Source organism: Corvus brachyrhynchos, unplaced genomic scaffold, assembly GCF_000691975.1.
Source record: "Corvus brachyrhynchos isolate BGI_N302 unplaced genomic scaffold, ASM69197v1 scaffold369, whole genome shotgun sequence".
Taxonomy (NCBI): domain Eukaryota; kingdom Metazoa; phylum Chordata; class Aves; order Passeriformes; family Corvidae; genus Corvus; species Corvus brachyrhynchos.
In genome coordinates, this window is record NW_008246055.1 from 630,524 (window position 1) to 644,646 (window position 14,123).

Consider the following 14,123-nt stretch of genomic DNA (forward strand, 5'->3'; position numbering starts at 1 on the left):
ACCAGTCCCAGCCCCACCACAAGCTGCCAGTGCTGCTCCCCTGCGTGCACCACCTACACCCTTCCTGCTTCAAACACCTTCGTGCAGCTGCTGTGTCCTCCCTATGTTCAGGCTGACTGTTTTGGGGCAGCACTGGAGGACAAGCCTGTGAGCACATGAGGCCATCCAGTCACTCGTGTCTTTTCTCAGTCTCTTCAGTACTGGATGTTTCACAAATACTCTCAAGCCACACCTCTCTAACCACCCTCTGTACAAGGTGGCAACATTTCACGTCTCCAAAATAACCCACACAAGTCCAGATTCTGCCTGTTCACAGCCCCTCTCTGTTTTATATAAAGAAACAGTATTTTCCCCACAGTTTCTTCCTCAGCTGCTCCAAGCTTTGGGCCTAATTCCTCAAGAGAGTGTCTTATTAATTTGTCATCTTTTCTTTTCCTGATGATCTATCAAAAACCAAAAACGAATCCCAAAGTCAAAGTCTTTATCAGAATTTTATTCCTTTGCTTTCCATAAAGGCTCCTGCCCTTCATGCCTGTGCCAGGGAGCGTGGAGGGAACTCCTGGGAGAAGAGGCTGTGCCCCATCCCCTGCCCCAGCCTGTGCACGTGCGTGGCACCATGGCCAGCCCAGCATTCTCATGCTCCCTGCCCAGCACTCTGAACCAGAGCACAGGCACCAGCACAGGGGTCAGGCTGACTACAGGGTACAACCAGACAAGCAGAGAGACTGAGGCACCAGAGCAGCTCCGCATCAGGGAGGGATGGATACATTGGCAAGGCATTGCTGTCTGAGACAGCACGGGCCTTGATTGTGGACTCCTTCATGGAATCACACAATCCCTAAGGTTGGAAAAGTCCTCTAAGACCACTGAGTCCAACCATTAACCCCATCACTGCCAAGGCCACCGCTGACCCTGTTCCCAAGTCCCATATCTACATCGGTTTTGGAACACTTACAGGAATGGGGAGTCCACCGCTGCCCTGGGCAGCCGGTTCCAATGCCTGGCCACATGTCCAGTGAGGAAATTTTCCCCATTATTCTATCTAAATGTACCCTGGCACAACTTGAGGATGTTTCCTCTCCTCCTGTCCCTGTTCCCTGGCATGAGCCCCTTTCCAGCTCCCTCAGCCGCTCCTGGGGCTCCAGCCCCTTCCCAGCTCCGTTTCCTTCCCTGGACATGCTCCAGTGTGTCTGTCCATCCAGGCCAAGGGATTCTGTACAGATAGAGAGAAGCCATCAAGAGTGGAGACTCCAGCCAAAAGAACAGACAGCAGAGCAAGATTCCTGAAACTGAGCCTGCTGCAGTCCAGTGGACCTGAAAAACCTCTGCAGTATAGGAAAGAGGACAGGGCGCCAGGGAAGAAGAGAGATGAGAGGCCTGGAGAAATCCCTGGGGTGTGCAAAGACTGAGACCAGTGGGGATGGGGAGAGGCAGCGGCGTGAGCTGGGGCCCGCAGTGTGGTGTGAGGTGGCTTCCCACTGCCGGGACCACAGCCCCATGGCACATCTGGGTCACCTGCCCTGGGAGTCTGCCAGGATGGGATGTGGTCTCAGCAGGCAGTGACAGAGCACCAGGATTGGTTCTGCACCAGCAGCACCCCGAGGCTGCTGGTAAGACACCTGCAGAGACAGAGACTTTATTGCTGGCGTTTGGGAAGAGCACGTGCTCAGGAGTACCAATCTCAGTGGGGCAGGCAGGGATTGGACTTGGTGTTCATCCACCCCAAGAGCTCCCCAGAGTGTAAGAACAGGGCAATCTCAAAGGGTTCATGGGCTTGTGGATGGGTCAGGGCACAGAGGGCCAGGAACTGCTCACCTGCAGCAGCAGCAGCATCTCTGGGTGATTGTGTGCAACAGAAACGGTTTGAGCCCTGGTTTCAGAGGTTTGGGAGAGGCAGCTCAGAGGCAATGCAGAAGAGCACACAGATGGGACCGGGCAGGGTGCCAGGACCCCCAGAACTCCCACTGCCATCCTTTGCACACAGAGAGCAGCGGAGTGGGCTGGGTCAGCCAAGGTAGCTCAGTCCCAGCCAGCAACGGTGGCAAATTGCAGGCAGATAGAGGCCGGAGCTCTGCCCTTGTGATACCCTTCCATTTTCCAGCAATTGATGCCTTAGTGACTTCCTGAGGCAGGAGTGGTATGCGTGTAACAGACCACGAGTCTGCCCTCGGTGAATTTGTCTAATCTCATTTCAAAGCCGTGTGTATTTTTAGCCCACGCGGCATCCTGCGGCCATGAGCTCCACAATTTAATTACACGTGGCGTAGGATAGTAATGCCTTTGGTCTGCGTGGAACCCAGCGCCGGCTCCTTTCATTCATAACTTCTCCCTGTAACCCCAGCTTCCTGATTCCACTGGAAATTAGTCAGCAAAATGCTGGGACTCCTGTGACTGGCATCCTTTTAGCTGGAGGAGTCTTCAGAGGCAGGCAGCCAGGGCTGACCTCGGTGGAACACATGGGGAGTTACAGAATCACAGAATCTCCCAAGTCTGAAGGGTCCCGCAGGGATCATCCAGTCCAACTCCCAGCCCTGCACAGACACCCCAACAACCCCACCCTGGGCATCCCTGGCAGCGCTGTCCAAATGCTCCTGGAGCTCTGGCAGCCTTGGGGCCGTGCCCATTCCCTGGGGAGCCTGGGCAGTGCCCAGCAGCCTCTGGGGAAGAACCTTTCCCTGATATCTGACCTGACCCTCCCCTGGCACAGCTCCATGCCAGTCCCTTGGGAGTGGCATGAAGCTTGCCCCGGTTGAAAGCGAACAGGATGCTTGTGCCCAATGCGGATGGAGGGTCTTGGAGGGTCTGGGCTGGGTGACAGTCCTTGCCAGCCTGCTGCAGCAGGGAGTGGATCTGAGAGACCTGTATGGGGCCTAGGAGCGTGAAATCAGGAGTTTTGTGGGTACTGAGGTTCCCGGGGCAGCTCGTGTCGCCAGTTGGCGATGGGAAGCTTGAGACACTCAGCCAGAGTGAGGCCTTGAGGCAAAGCAGGGTCACAGTAAGAAGAGAAGCAGACGGGCTGTGGAGGGGCTGGAGCTGAGCAGAGCTGTAGCAGCAAAACCTGGAGCATCCTGGTTTCCCTGGAGTGGGGATGCCTGGAAGAGGACAGCAATGTGTACCCTCAGGGCTTGTTCTGCTCACAGTCTGGTCCAGGGGGTTGCTTTGGGACCTCCAGACAGTGTGTGTGTTCATATGAGACCAACTGTTGATAGCTGAGAGCCAGAGAAGCTGTGGCTGTCCCTGGATCCCTGGAAGTATTCAACACCAGGTTGGATGGGGCTTGGAGCAGCCCAGGATAGTGGGGGGTGTCCGTGTCCCTGGCAGGGGGTGGGACTGGGTGAGCTTTAAGGTCCCTTCAACCCAAGCCAGCCGGGGTTGGAAGTGGTTCTGTGGTTAACACAGGTGTGAATGCCCCTCGCTAGCATCACTGCTGGTGTATCCAACTGCAGCCTCTCGTGAGCCAACCTCCGAACAGCGCTGCTTGAATAACCAGCGTCCAAATCTTCCCAGCTAAGCTGAAGAGTTACCAAACGAGACAGACAAGGTGATGAGCTACAGAATAAGATACTTAATTTTAGTAGATTGTCCCATTCAGCACACCCACAAAGCCTGGCTCCAGCCAGCTCCAGCACGGCCGCTCTCTAGCCGGGTCCAGTCAGTGCTCCTGGCACAGGAACAAGCATTGGGTTTATGTCGTCTCTGACTTGTGCTACTATTGCTTCTGGCTTGGTGCAGGAGTCAAGAGTGCAAGAACACAGCAGGAACCCTGGTGGTGACTAGGAGGGAATGGGACAAGGACTGTGGATGTCTGAAGGCACTGAGAAGTACAGCTGTAAGTTTGACTTGGTTAATTGAAGTTGGCTTGAATAACAAGGAATGTCCTTTGGTGCAGAACGCCAATAAATGATTCCTCGCTGGAAAAGACTGCCAACCCCCTGCTGGGAGCTGGAGCAGCTTCAGGTCTGGGCTGTGTATCAGCATGGAGGGAAGGGCAGGATATGCTCCTGCAGCAAGTGCTGCCTTCCTCACTCCTCTCCAGCAAGGAGCTCACATCCTCTCTGTCTGCACCACCCTGCCTTCCAAGCCCTCAGATGCCACATGCTGCAAGGGGTCACCTCTCATACCCCTTCCTCACCTCCACTCTCCAAATCATATTTCCTGTAGGCAGCCAGATGCTGGAGCGGGAGAATCTAGACAGTGCTGAATCAAACTTTTTAGAGGAATATTACATTGCATGTTTTGTTAAATTCAGGTTCAGGCAATCAAGACTTGTCTTGAATTTAGATCAAATTAAGAATAGAGTTTCCTCTGTTCCTGACCAGCTGGGGAAGCAGAGCTGGGACTCCACTCCACCACTCCATGTGGGTGCTAGGGGAAAGCCCAGTCACAAAGCTGCAGGTGCAGTTGTCCCCCCCCGTTCACTTCCAGTCTCTTGCAACCAGTGCTTGTGTCCCCTCTCCTGTGGCACATGTCCTGGCCCTATGGATTCCTGCAGTGGCTGGCTCCATGTGCAGGGGCTGCACGAGAGTCACTCCCACTGCTTGCTGAAACAGGGGGTGCAGAGGAAGCCCTGCCTGCCAAGGAACCCATCGGGAACCAGCTGGTGCTGGGGCTTCTCCCTTCCTCTTGCCACCCTACAGGCAGGCACTGCCCTCTCTGCCTGGCAGTGTCTGTCCCCAGCTGAGAGCCCCGGTCTCAGAGGGCTCTGAGGGAGATGATCCAGTGTTTTGTGAAGAGCTCACTGTTTCTCCAGGGAGACCCCACAGGCCACGGAGGGCCCATTCAGGGTGGCATGAACAGAAGGGATTTCTCTCCTGAGTGGGAAGGCACTGAAGAGCCCATTCTCACATTGAAGCAGACACTTCACAGCTATCCACAGCTTGATGTTTTCCTTCTCATGTTATTCCCTCCCTCTGCTCCTTCTTTGCTGATGCCCTCTGAAATGTCCATCAGGACAAAGACCACGTCAAAGACCCACGAGCTTCTGGATGCGAACTGGCAGCTTTTGCAACCATTTTCATGGGCTGGAGGGAGTGAGATGTCGCATGGCAGAGCAGCAGCTCCACACACCCACCAGGGGCTGGAGCCAGGCTCAGCTCCTCTGCTCCTGCAATTGAACTCCTTTGCCGCCAACTTTCCAGCCAGAGCGAATGACTGACAGAGACTGATGGTGTCTCTGCCTGTGTGTAATCTTAGAGCCGCCTGGATTTGGGAAATCTCTTTCATTGCTTTAAAAAAATAAGCAAGCGACTAGACTGAAGGGTCCCGATTAACTGGGAAAATCTGGGCGAAAATGCAAATGCCGTCTCAGGTTCTGGCCCTGCAAGCCACGCCGGCTGTCCCAGGAGGGCAATGAAGCCCAGCTCAGACAGCAGCACCCAAGGCACAGCCCAAGGCCTGACCACTGCCATGTCAAGAGGTCCTGAACGTGGAGCTGGAGCTCCCATCCGAGCCTTCTTGTCTGGAGAAGTCTTGGGATGAGGAGCACCTCGTGGGCACTGGGATGTGCTGCTGCTCCTGCAAGCCCTCCCTGCCCTCTCTGGCCACGCTCTGGGATGCTCGTTGCCTCTGTCCACAACAGCTGCTCTTCTGCGGGCGTCGCGCTCCTCAGGCCCTGCAGGGACAGCAAGAACCTGTCAGAGATGACGTTATTGCATTGAATTGTTATTCACAGGCTGGCTTTCTCAAACAGGAATTTAGGGAGGATTTGGCACTCACCCCCTGGCTGTGCCAGCTCCCTCCCTGCCAGGTCCCTGAGTCACCTGGCTCCGTGTTTATCTCCCTACATCTCCACAGCATCTCACGGACAAGTGTGCTGGTTAAACCATGACAACAAGTGAAGCTGGAGCTGAATCAAGAGAAAACAAATAGAGTGGCAGAACACAGCTGAGAGGAGGCTGCATGGGTGCAATATAAACTGCCCCAGGGATTTGACCAAAGCCCAAGGAAAGCTGGAAAGCTGTCGTTCCCACAGATTTTGAAGCAGGTAGCAGGACTTCCAACCTGCACACAGGAAAGCTGGGATGCTGCTCTGTGTCTTGAGTTCGAAAGCCTTTGTCAAACGTATAACCTTGTCTCCTGTGGCTGAAATAAATTGGATCTTCAGACTGGAGGAAGAAATTCTGGGTGGACCATGTGCAACAGGCAAGATTCCTGTTCCTTGTCTGGGAACAAGGCTGTGGCAGAAAACCGAATGCAGGAGGCTGCTCAGAGCTGGTGTGACCTCCAGCACTGGGCTGCAGAGGATGCGCTGAGTTGGTACCAGTTTCCGTTCTTAGACTGTGAAAAGGGTGAAAAGGGTGAAAAGGGTGAAAAGGGTGAAAAGGGTGAAAAGGGTGAAAAGAAATCTCTTCCATGAGGAGAATCTCCTGAACACCAGCAGCCCTGCTCTGCCCCTCCTGGCTTTGGGATGGGCCTTGTTGAGCGATGAGGTGGCTCAGTGCTAATCACTCGCAGGGGCACAGCCAACTTCCGTGGGATTTAACCAGAAGAGGAATTTTCCCTCCGGCTGCTAGCGAGGAGTCAACTCTGCCGGCATTGTGGAGCAGAAGGAGTGGACCGGAGGGAGACGTGGCTGGAGAGCAGGGAAAGGTTCTTCCCCAGAGGGTGCTGGGCACTGCCCAGGCTCCCCAGGGAATGGGCACGGCCCCGAGGCTGCCAGAGCTCCAGGAGCGTTTGGACAGCGCTGCCAGGGATGCCCAGGGTGGGGTTGTTGGGGTGTCTGTGCAGGGCCAGGGGTCGGGCTCAATGATCCCTGTGGATCATTCCCATTCAGGAGATTCCATGATTCTATGAAAAGTGACCTCCTCAGGGACAGCACGAGGCCACATGCTGACATAGGATCCTGTTTTCCATCCTGTGTCAGCTCATGCCTCCTGCTGTTTTCCATTAGCTTCTCCTGGGCAGGGACCCATGTCACTGCAGTGAGAAATGTCCCTCCTGGAGCTATGTGAAACTGGAGGAAGCAGACCCAGGGACCCCAGAACTGACCCTTGTCCCTTGTAGAGGAGAAGCATCAGGATTTGCAGTACTAACCCCTGAACACACTCCAGGATTGCTCTGGCCTCCACAGACCTTGGTTTAGTGGTCACTTGGCCCAGATCCTCGAAGTTGCTGAGGTTCCCTGACTCCTGGTGATTTAAGCTGTCAGACCCTCCTAGCCCTTCCCTCCTCTGATGCCTTGATGATGGAGGGGAGCAGTGCTGGAAGGAGGAGACGCCTCTCCTTGGGAGAATCTCTGGGATGTAGCTTCCCAAAGCTAGTGAGAAGGTTGGAGTGGCTCTATAGGAAAGACCCAGCAAAGGCTGTGCATATGTGTGAGCTTGGAGCGAGCTGCTCTGAGACCCCACAGTGTCCTGGAGCAAGGGGCACAGGTCACCCACTGTGCCAGCTGGCAAGGCAGTCCCACAGGCAGCACCCCAGCACGGTTATGGGAGCACGTGTGCCTCTTGAGGCCACCCACCAGGGCAATACTTGAAGAAGAAAAAATCAAAGAAGGCAAAAATTCCTTAAATGTTAAAAAGACCTTGAAAAAAAAAATGTAAAAAATTCGCCCATGCACATTTGCCTTCAGTGCCACTCCCAAGACAGGGAAAGATGGGGTGTGCTTGGGGTGCCAGACTGGGGAGCAGATGCAGTTGCAGAGGCAGATGGAGCGTGGCAGGTCACCCAGGTGCCACGGAACCCCAGCACGAGGTGTCCCGGGTAGCAGCGTGCTGGGAGCTGCGAAGGGAATAGCGCTGAGGGCAGGCGACCGAGCCTCTGGATATTCCCTGTGCACCCTGTCCTGGCTGTCAGCTAAGCTGGAGCATCCTGAGGTCCCTCCAACACACATCAGTCACAGCCACAAGCTGGCATCCTTGGGAGCATCACTGCTGGTGCTCCTTCGGCCTCAAGCTGGCTGTGATGGGGTCACCGTGGTGGGATCACCGTGGTGGGACATGGGCCTGCACCCATGTGGGGGCCTGGAGCAGTTGGTTTGGGGAAGGGATCGAGGGCAGGCTGGGACCAACCTGGCAGAGCCCTGCAGGAGGGAGAGCTTCAGCCAGCGCTGAGGGCAGGTGAGAAGAGGCAGCAGAAAGAAAGTGCTGTGTCCTTCATCAGCGTTTGCTGGGGGACGGCTGTTTGGATGGGAAGTGGGCGGGGTGTGGGCTCTAGCTGGATCTTTGGTCCAGCTGCTGCTGGAGGAGGGTCCTTATAGATTCCCATTCATGTTGGGCAATGGCTGGATGTGTTGTGCAGGGCTGTGGCTTGCTAGTGGACCTGCAAGTGCCAGGCTAATGGTTGAACTCAATGATCTTAGACGCCCTTTCCAACATTAATAATTCTGTGATTCTATGCCCTGTTTATCTGCCTGGCAAGAGTTCCCAACACTGGCCACCAGGTCTTCCTGTATTGCAGAGGGGCAAAAGGCTTGTCTGAGCAGAAAGGAAGGGGTGGCAAACTTTTCAAAGCCTGGTGTCACCAGGCTGGCCTGGGACTGGTCATCTGTCTTCGGTTTACGCACATTCTCCCTGAGCTGTGCCTCAGGAGTGCCCGAGCCAGAGTGCTCCCCAGCATGGCCACCTTTAGTGGCAGGCTGTGTCCCCAAGGCTTGCTCCAGCCCTTTATTCAGGACATTTTCAAAAAATAGCTGCCCTGAGCAGTTCTCTCTGCCCTGAGCTGGTGTTGACAGCAACTGCCACGTACAACATGACGTGGCAGCATTGCTCTGTGTCAACACATGTGGTGACAGATGTATGCCAAGCGGGTAGAAACCTCAGAGCTCCACGTTGTTGTTTCTTAATGTTGGCCGATGTCCAGGGATCATTCCTGATCTCTGCACCGAGCAGCATTCCTCCAGGTCCCCTGGGAGAGGAGAGCTCACCCTGCAGAGTTTTAGAGGGCTCCATCCTGATATCCCAGCTTTTTCCAAGCCCCTGGGATGTGTGGTGGATGCTTTGGGCTGAGGCGGGTCAGGAAGGTCACACTGCTGCACCAGGGACTTTCCTTCTGCAGATTCCCTCGCTGGAGGGTGAGATCTCCTTCCCACAAGCACAGGACCCCAACGACTGATGCCTGAGAATATTTACAGTGGGAATGAGAGCAGAGCTGCTGATGGCTGCAGTGAACCAGCCTGCTGCTTCCCACCTGCCTGACATCCACCTGGTCAGTACAGCCCATCGGCTCATGAGTGTTCTAATCACCAGGCGTGGGTTGAGACCAACCAAACCTCAGAGCAGCCTTCTCCACCACCTTGGGCATCACCTCTCCCAGCTGCCCAGGCTATATATAGGCTGTAGTAAATCAGATGTAACCAACTCCAGGCTGTAAGAGAGGAGGGAGGAAACCACCACCTTGGACTTCTTCCCGTGTAATGGTGATAGGGCAGGTTTTTCAAAACCATTTATAACATCAGGCACTACTAAAAATGTGCCAGAAACTGGACTGACTGCTAGCTGGAACTGGTAGGGTAATTTTAGAGGTCTCACGAACAACAGAGAAATGGGGCATTGAAGTGAGTGGCGTCAGGTGTGGCAGACGCAGGGGCTGCAGCCAGTGCAGAGAGCGGGCAGCACAGCCCAGAGGCTGAAGGACCAGCTCAAGGCAGCTGAAGTGAAATGGAAGGTACAGCTCCACTGAACACAGGGAGATACCAGGCCTGGTGTATGACAAGAAATAAGTTTGGACACAAATGATAGAGTCATAGATTCCTTTAGGTTGGAAAAGCCCCCTAAGATAATTGAGTCCAACCATCACCCCAGCACTGCCAAGGCCACCACTAAACCATGTCCCCAAGTGCCACATCCATATGTCTTTTGAACACTTGCAGGGATAGTGACCACTGGAAAGGGGTGAGGCAGAGAGGGATAGAGCACAAAATCATGATGCCAAGAGGGAGAAAGTCACAAGGAGCTTGAAAAACAGAAAAACATGTTATGATAAAGACATAAAGGGATGCCAGGAAGCTCAGAATAGCAAAACCACCCTATTTGATATATAGAGAAAATGTATTTCTGAGCATTAGTGTTAATCCCTTAACCTCCAGGTAATCTCCTCCTTGGAGCTTCAGGGGGGATTGGGTTTTTTTCCATCAGCATTTTGGAGCTTCAAGGGGCATTGGTTTTTTTCCATCAGCTTTTTGGAACATCTGAACTCAGTGCAGGGTGAGTGCTGACCTCCCAGGCGTGGCTGGAGGGTTCCGCTGGGACACTGTTAGCTTGGCTTTCAGAGAACACCTTCGCCAGATGCTCCTTCCTGGTCCCACTGGGGAAGGGCAGCCCTGGGCAGCCAGTGCGGGGGTTGCTGGGGCTGGTGGCCCAAGGCTGAGGAGGAGACAGTGGGGGTGAACTGGGCATGTCCAAGACCTACATGGATTTTAGCAGAAGGTGACTGGGGCCACCTTCTTGCCATCCCATATCTCATGCCATCCCATTCTCCTGAAGAGAAACGTGAGCTGGTGAGTAACTTCATTAAAACCAGGACTATGGAACTCCTTACATAAATTAAACTTCAGTAGCTCTGTGACGAACATGAGGGACACTCTGTGTGTCTGTGTGTCCATGTCCTGTTCATCTGACCCTTACGGTGACACTTTTTCCCCAGGAGAATTTGCCCAATTAAAGACACATTGCACAGAGATGCCAAGTCACCGCCAGCCCCGGCGGCTCTGTGGCCTTCGCTGTCCCTGTCACCTTCACCAGGATTTGGGGCCAGCCAGCTGCTCTCAGGCTCCGAATGTGTCCTGCTCGCAGCAGACAGCAGGAGCCGGCCAGCCCCGCTGGTGCGAGTGGGCCCCCGGGCCCCCGGCCAGCCACTTGCCGTGGCAGACTTTGAGAACTGCTCCTTTAGACTCACTGATGAAAGCAGGGTAATGTATTTCTACTGGAAAATAAACATATCTCTAATGAAAACCCGGTGCACCATCGGGGTTTTTTTGTTCTTTAAGTGAAAATTAGGGCTTTTGTCTTGTCAGACCCAAGCCTTTTCTCATATTTGCCATGCCAGCCCATCAGCATTATTTCTCAAGCATAAAGAGATCCTGGAAAACTTAAGCACACGGAAAGCAGCAGGAAAAATACAACCAAAAAAGACAATTTTTCTGGGAGTTGTGTTCTTCTCTAAAAAAATTTCCCTCTTCTCTTTTCTTCTTCTCTTTTTCTCTTCTCCTCTCCCTCTCTTCAATTCTCTTCAATCCTCTTCAATTCTCTCCTCTCAGTTTCATCTTCCCAAGTGTGGTCTTTCTGCGCTACTGCTTTTGGCAAGGGACTTTTCCAAGGTTTCAGGTGTGGATATGAAGTTTCTGTGCCCACAGTTGAAGGAATAGAAATGACTTTGTAACAAACACAGTTTCACTCAGTATCTTTACATCTGGCTTTCAGTTAAATTAGTGCTGTCCAACACAAGCTAAAAGATAAAACACTTTGTCAGATGAAAAACTTTGTTGCTAAGAGCGTATCACTGATGCTTTGCTCCTGCTTGGAGTTTACTTGCTTACAGCCTTCCAGGGAAAACAGTCTCAAACATGAAATAAAGATGCCCTTTTACTTTGTCACAAGTATTTTTTTTGTCACAAAATTTTCCAGGTCTTCATTAGCTGGAAAAAAAAGATGCCAGATAAGGAAAAGAAGCAAAAATAAGCAGCTGGTAACCATTTTAGCCTCCAGAAAGTGCCTTTAACATCACATCTTTCTTCTTACATAGAATTATTTTGATAAGGCTTTTCTGTATGGGATATGTACCCTTTCCAACTTGAAATCCTTTACTTAAGGGCTAGATTTGGGAGCTGGGCTGTGTGCCCACGGGGAGCAGTAAGAGCGAAGGGATATGTGAATGTATAGCACTGCTCAGCCTCTTGGTCCAGGCAGGCAGGAAGGGAAGGGAGAAGAGAGAAGGGAGAAGGGAGAAGGGAGAAGGGAGAAGGGAGAAGGGAGAAGGGAGAAGGGAGAAGGGAGAAGGGAGAAGGGAGCAGGGAGAAGGGAAGGGGAGGGACAGAATGTGAGAAAGGGGGAAGGGAAGGGAAGGGAAGGGAAGGGAAGGGAAGGGAAGGGAAGGGAAGGGAAGGGAAGACTTTGGCTCTCATGGTGGACCTTGAAGACAGAATGAAGCCTTAAATTTCCTGCCTAGGGTCTTGTCTTCATTCCCCCTTTCCCCCTTGGGAAGTTCAGAAGAAGGCCAAGTGAAATGCTTCACAGTGGCTAGCACAAGAGCAGGGCAGTTAGCTGCAGTCTTCCAAGCCCCCTGCAGACATTGGTGCCTTCTCCCTCACTAACCCTGGGACATGGTTCCAGGAATCTTGCCTCCAGAAGGGGAAATCTTCTCCAGTCCACCCTGGAGAGCCTCTCCTCTCCCACAGGCGGACATGTTGAAGCAAGGTGAGGGTGGCCAGAGCAAAGATATCTTCACCTGGGGTGGGATGATTAAGAAGCATGTTTATAAAGTCCAGGAGACAGCTGAAGGAGTTAAGTGACTCGAGTGCTTTGGGATCCTTCAGGATGAAAAATGCTGTATACATGTTGGATTTTATTATTACAATTACAGTCAGATGTTAATCCCCTCACCAGGATTTTACTCAGGCAGCAGTGCCAACAGCAGTACATCTTGCTGAGTAATTGCCCCCTTCCCGACTCTTGGGTGTCTCTGCCCTGAGCTGCTTCTCATTTCTGTGTTTGCTTTAGTTCTGACACTGCTGAGAGCGCTGTGTTTTCCCACCCAGCAGCGAGCGATGGCAGAGCACATCTTGCACGTTCAGGTTGCCTTCACTTCAAGCACTGCATGTGCTTTGGGGTCAGAAAATAGATAAATGGGAATGTTTTACTGATAATATTCAGCCCCAGGGGATAGCAATACCCATCTCTTTTGTGAACTATTGAGAGCTAATGCTGAAAAGGCTGGGAAATGGTACAGTTTCATGGCTCTAATTGCAGAGTGTGTGTGAGCCAAATGAAGAAAAGCTCCAAGTTCAGCAAACCAAGCTGGGATGGTGGAAGCAGAAATACAGAGCCAAGGAAGAAAGGCTAGATACATTGAAACTCCTGCACACTGTAAATTACTGGGATGCACTGGGATCAGCTCCCGCTCTGGCGCAGCAGCTCTGTGTCCCCAAAGTCCAGCAGATGCTCTATGCTGGAGTCTATGCAGACCCAGGGCTGGATGTCCAGCCTCTCTAATTTCGGGGGATTTGGTTTTGTTTCCTGTCTGAACCCAACATTTGGCATTTCTGGGAGGATGAAGAGACAGAAGCCTGGGGCAGATGCTCTGTCACTTAGTCTAGTAAGTGAAGCCAGCTCTACACAGCCCCCAGCATGTGCCAGTGGGATGCTCTGGGCTGACCTGTCGCTGCAGCCCCTCACTTTGCTAGGTCAGAAGCACACTGTGATGAGAAACCAGCCCCACGATCCACGTCAGTCCCTGCGCACCCTGCCTTGGCTCCGGTGGGTAACTGGTTATCTCATGGCTTTGGGAGAGAGTGACTGGCATGGGCAGGAATGTTCTTACACACTGTCAGCCTGGAGGAACCAGCTGTGTGTCCAATTTCTGGACATGGTTCAAGTGTGAGCTCAGTGCTCAGCAATGTGGAGGTAAAGGAGGTGAGGAGGGTTTGGGGTTTCGCAGTGTTGACACACACCAGGCTGGCAGACTCTGTGCCTCAAAGGCTGTGGGTCCAGCTGTTCTCCAAAAAAAAATGATGTAGCCCCACAGGGCTGAGAAGGGGGTGACTGTTTTAGCCTGGCTGGTTATCACACCGTGTTGCAGTGAGGGATGCAGGGATGCTTTCCCTCGAGTGAGAGTGGTGCTCCTGGAAGGCTGCGGACTCCCTTGCAGAGGGTGCCGAGATGCTGGCGCCGGAGTGGTCCCACTCTGGTGTGCTGTCCCAGAGGGGCTCTGAGGACGTGGTACCCTATTCTACTAAAGCTCTGCGCAAAGCTGGAAGGGGGTTTGATGGCAGCTGGGCTGCTGTGGAGAAGCAGACGCGGTGGGGCAGCAAAGCAGCTGCGGAAGGCAGGGGCAGAGCGAGGGTCCCGCTACCCGGGGGTCTGTGCGGTGCCCGGACCCCGGGCTGGTGCAGACGGGGAACGCCAGGAGCAGGCAGTGCCCCGCTGCTCAGGGGCCATCGGCACCCCGTCCGCCCCGCGCGCGCGGGTGGG